At 44.3% G+C, this 5,000-nt stretch overlaps 1 protein-coding gene across 2 annotated transcripts in view; it reads left to right on the forward strand.

Moving 5' to 3' along the window:
• LOC135092109 (blood vessel epicardial substance-like) overlaps positions 1-5,000 on the forward strand; it is an 18,850-nt gene that overhangs the window by 322 nt on the left and 13,528 nt on the right. For both annotated transcript variants that reach the window (XM_063990329.1, XM_063990330.1), the window contains exon 1: positions 1-257. This exon is cut by the window's left edge. The gene's annotated coding sequence lies outside the window, so the exon portion shown is untranslated. The remainder of the gene's footprint in view (positions 258-5,000) is intronic.

The raw sequence follows: 5,000 nt of genomic DNA on the forward strand, positions 1-5,000 counted from the left end.
ACGTCCCCTCCAGTGATAGGGAAACTAGTTGTAAGTGAAGGAATCGAACGGTAAAGGGGAAAAGGAGAGAGAAAGATCGACATTACCGGTCATGTGTCTTTCTCTCGCCGTCCCCTTCTGCAGTGCGCGGTGGATGAGTGTGCTGAGTGCAGGTCGTGGCCTTGCCGCTAGTGCCACGCCCCTGAGGCAAGTGTAGAGGGAGGATGGGCGACCCGTGGAGGCGGCTACACCCAACAGATCACCCAAGACCAGCACAGGCAAGTAATTATGGAGGTAATAAGAGGTGGTGGTGATGGTGGTCGAGGTGGTGGTGGTGGTGGTAGGTGTTATTGTAGAGGTGTTTTATTAGTAAGCCGCATCCTTCAGGTATTTTATCCGTGTGTGTGTGTGTGTGTGTGTGTGTGTGTGTGTGTGTGTGTGTGTGTGTGTGTGTGTGTTTTAGTTGACGTCTTTTGTTGTTAGCTATCTCTTTTGTGTGTGTGTGTTTGTGTGTGAGTGTGTGGGTGTGTGGAATACGAAATATGTAGGCGAAATTCCATGCACGTAAGAGCGTATTGATTTCTATAATCTCTACTTCTCTGGTCCTGGTCCTTTCGTATCTCTCTCTCTCTCTCTCTCTCTCTCTCTCTCTCTCTCTCTCTCTCTCTCTCTCTCTCTCTCTCTCTCTCTCTCTCTCTCTCATTGTTCATTCTAGTAAACATAGTGACATATTCATGAATCATGTTTTTACTATCTCTTGCATTGTTAAGCCTCCTCCTAAAACCACTCTGTATTACTGAACAACCCCTCACTTGATTGCTTGTAACTGCAACAACTAATGCTTCTATGTTGAAGACACAGTAACCGACACCACTATCGTCTACCACAATCCATACCACAATCCCACCAACATCACTCCCCTCTAGTGTCCCTCCTGCCCCCTTCCTGCGTCCCTCCTTCCCCTACAGTAGTTAAAAGTTATGGGCGCCCCTATCACCTTTGCTACTGCTACTAACATTGCTGGTAGTACTGAAGGAACGTGCAAAGAATATAAGGAAGTCCGCTTAGAAGGTTTACTGCTACTACCGCTACTGCTACTACTGCTGTTATTGCTGTTGTTGTTGGTAGTGGTGGTGGTGGTTGTGTCACTACTACTACTACTACTACTACTACTACTACTACTACTAGATACTGCTACTGCTGCTGTCATTTCTGCTGCTGTTTCTCCTCCTCCTCCTCCTCCTCCTCCTCCTCCTCCTCCTCCTCCTCCTCCTTCTCCTCCTCCTCCTCCTTCTCTTCTTCCTCTTCCTCCTCCTCTACCACTACTTTTTTTTTGGGGGGGATATCTGCAATATGTACTATTTAACATTCCAGTCTAAATGTCGGTTTCATAATTATTTAGTATTTTAGATGTGAAAATTTGTACGTAATACTGCGTTATTAAGAATTCTCTCTCTCTCTCTCTCTCTCTCTCTCTCTCTCTCTCTCTCTCTCTCTCTCTCTCTCTCTCTCTCTCTCTCTCTCTCTCTCTCTCTGGGTTAGTGATTTTTTTTATGGATTTTATTAAAAGGACACACTTGTTTTAATCTCAAATACATTATGAGCTTGCATTATTATTTAATTTCATTGTAAATTTTAACAATAAATAATTTTCTTTCTTGTGTGGAATGTCAGAGAATATGAATAATGAGAGAGAGAGAGAGAGAGAGAGAGAGAGAGAGAGAGAGAGAGAGAGAGAGAGAGAGAGAGATTCTTGTTAACAAAGCTTATTGGAATGCTTTAAATGTTGCGATAAAGAGGCAAATACGATTCTACCTTATTTCTCCTGACTATTTTGCTTTGTTATGGTGGCGGTGTGTGTGTGTGTGTGTGTGTGTGTGTGTGTGTGTGTGTGTGTGTGTGTGACTCAGAGGGCAGGCACGTGGGGTACACTTAAATTCCTCGAGTCTTTTCTGAGATTAAAAAATAAGAGGAAATGATATGCCAGACTTAGAATTGGAGAAGTTTTGGGGTATTCTTTGCCTCTCTCTCTCTCTCTCTCTCTCTCTCTCTCTCTCTCTCTCTCTCTCTCTCTCTCTCTCTCTCTCTCTCTCTCTCTCTCTCTCTCTCTCAGTAAATGTGCTTTTCATTATATTTTCGCCTCCCATTCCTTCTATTTCTTGCCATTTTTCTTTTCCTTCTTCTCTCTTCTATTTTTCCTCCCTTATCTCTTACTCCTTTTTTGTCATTTCCTTTCTCCACTCCACCACTTCTCTATCTTCCATTTCTTTCCCTTGTTTTCCTCTTCTTTCTTCACCTTTCCTCTTCCCTTTTACATTTTACCCTCTTGTTTTTCCCTCTCCTCCATTCCGCCTCTTATCTTCCACCCTTTTCTCTTTTTCTCTCACCTTTCCTCATCTTATCTTTCCCCTCTTGTCTTAAATGCTATTTGTGACCTTTGCCTTTCCTCCTCCTCCTCCTCCTCCTCCTCCTCCTCCTCCTCCTCCTCCTCCTCCTCCTCCTCCTCCTCCTCCTCCTCCTCCTTTGCTCCCTAACGCATTGCCTCACCTTAGTTAATTGTAAGTTAAGAGGACGGTAACTCAGGTAGCCTTGCAAAGGTGTTATATGGTGTATGGTGCAGTGGTGGTGGTTCTCTCTCTCTCTCTCTCTCTCTCTCTCTCTCTCTCTCTCTCTCTCTCTCTCTCTCTCTCTCTCTCTCTCTCTCTCTCTCTCTGGTAGGATTAAACGCGAGGGACATTTTATTTTTTTCGCTAATCTTTTACCAGCGTGACACTTCCATCTATCTCTTTATCTTTTCCTCCTCTCTTTCTCTTCCTCTCCTCTTCATTCTCTCTCTCTCCCTCCCTCCCGCTTTCTCTCTTTTTCCTTGTTCCTCATCTTTCCTCTTGGCACGAGTCTTGCTTGCACCTGTTCTCTGTTAACCTGTATGACAGCGCACCCCCACTCCTCTCTCTCTCTCTCTCTCTCTCTCTCTCTCTCTCTCTCTCTCTCTCTCTCTCTCTCTCTCTCTCTCTCTCTCGGTCACCTGTATTTCCTTGTCCCAATTTTCATTCCATTTTCGTCCTCTTCTCTCCTTTTCCACCTTCCTCTTATCTCTCCCCCCTTGTCTCTCCTATTTCCCCCGTTCTCTTCCTTGTCTCCTTTTTGCACCTCGCTCTTTTTCTCTTTTCTCTCTCTCCCCCCTCCTCCCGCATTGTCTCATTTCGCCTGTCAGTTTGGAGACCGTGTTTGTTTGTGGCGTTGAAATAGTCTCGCTGCTTTTCTTTCGCGAATGAAGTTGGTTTTGGCATCCACTGCATATGTGTGTGTGTGTGTGTGTGTGTGTGTGTCTCTCTCTCTCTCTCTCTCTCTCTCTCTCTCTCTCTCTCTCTCTCTCTCTCTCTCTCTCTCTCTCTCTGTGTGTGTGTGTGTGTGTGTGTGTGTGTGTGGTAGAAGGGAGTATGTTTTTTCAGCGGAATGACAGGAAAGGGAAAGAGCTGGAGCCAGTTAACCAGCCGGCAGACCATAAAGTATTAGTGTCTGACCTTTCATTGCCAGGTGGGAAAAGGGAATATGAGAGACAGACCCGGAGCGGAGATAGCAGTGCTGAATTTCTGTACCTATGCTAGTGTTCGAATATTGCTGATCAAGGAGAATGGATAAAACGAGATGCGCAGCTCTCTCTCTCTCTCTCTCTCTCTCTCTCTCTCTCTCTCTCTCTCTCTCTCTCTCTCTCTCTCTCTCGCAGTCTCTCAATCATTCTCGCAAGTTCTCAATTTCACCTCGGCTTCGAACACGCACTCGCTTGGTCGTACGCCCGGCAGCCCCGCCTCCTCTCCTCCCTCCCCCCGCCCAGTGTAAACAAAGTGACTGCCAAACTGTGATTAATGTACGTTTTTTCTATGTCTCCATCCACCTTGTCTCCGTAAGCCTTGTTTGGTGGCGAGAAGGCAGCGTTTGTATAGAGATCAGAGAGAGATGGATCGCCAAGAGAAGATAAGACTGTGTTGTCTGCAAGAGAGAGAGAGAGAGAGAGAGAGAGAGAGAGAGAGAGAGAGAGAGAGAGAGACCGACCATTAGTTACGTTAGTCATTTGAAATTTTGTAACGGATCAATGTGCTAATCCACGTACTAATTGGAATTATTGTATGTGTTGTATACGTGAGGATCAGAAGCTTACGTATGCGTGTATGTGTATGGGTGTGTGATCCCTTGTAATTATGTATGACAGGTGTATCGTGTGGTGATTCATAAGGGAGACGGTGAACCAGACTAGATAGGGTATTATTATTACTTTTGTTGTTGTTGTTGTTGTTGTTGTTGTTACTGTTTTGGTATTTAAATTGATTTTTGTGATCATTGCTTTTGTCTTTTGTATCGTATTGTCTTTCCCCTTTTTTTTTTTTTTTTTTGTTGCGTTTACATTTCTAGAAAACAAATTTGTTCTTCCGGATCACCTGAAGATCCGCCACTCCAGCCGCACTCGGGGTGGCAGATCTTCAGGTGAGACAATCTGGGGTGGCGGATCTTTAGGTGATCCCATACTTTTAATGAAGTAAACTTTTTTCTGCATTTTTTTATATCCACTCAGTTTTTTAATGCGTTCATGTTGTTAGGTTAGGTTAGGTTAGGTTAGGCTAGCCTAACCTAACCTAACCTAACCAAGTGAGAGAGTCTGGGGTGGCGGATCTTCAGGTGAGACAATCTGGGGTGGCGGATCTTCAGGTGATCCCTGTGGGGTGGCGGATCTTCAGGTGATCCGTTCTTCCTTCCTTCCTTCCTTTCTTTCTTTCTTTCTTTCTTTCCTTCTTTCTCTCTCTTCCTTCCTTCCTTCCTTCCTTCCTTCCTTCTTTCTTTCTTTCTTTCTTTCTTTCTTTCTTTCTTTCTTTCTCTCTTTCCTTCTTTCTTTCTTTCTTTCTTTCTTTCTTTCTTTCTTTCTTTCTTTCTTTCTTTCTTTCTTTCTTTCTTTCTTCCTTCCTTCCTTCCTTCTTAATCTCATCATCATCACATCTTCTTCTTCTTCTTCTTCTTCTTCTTCTTCT

Source organism: Scylla paramamosain, chromosome 39 (genome assembly GCF_035594125.1).
Source record: "Scylla paramamosain isolate STU-SP2022 chromosome 39, ASM3559412v1, whole genome shotgun sequence".
NCBI classification, from domain to species: Eukaryota; Metazoa; Arthropoda; class Malacostraca; order Decapoda; family Portunidae; genus Scylla; species Scylla paramamosain.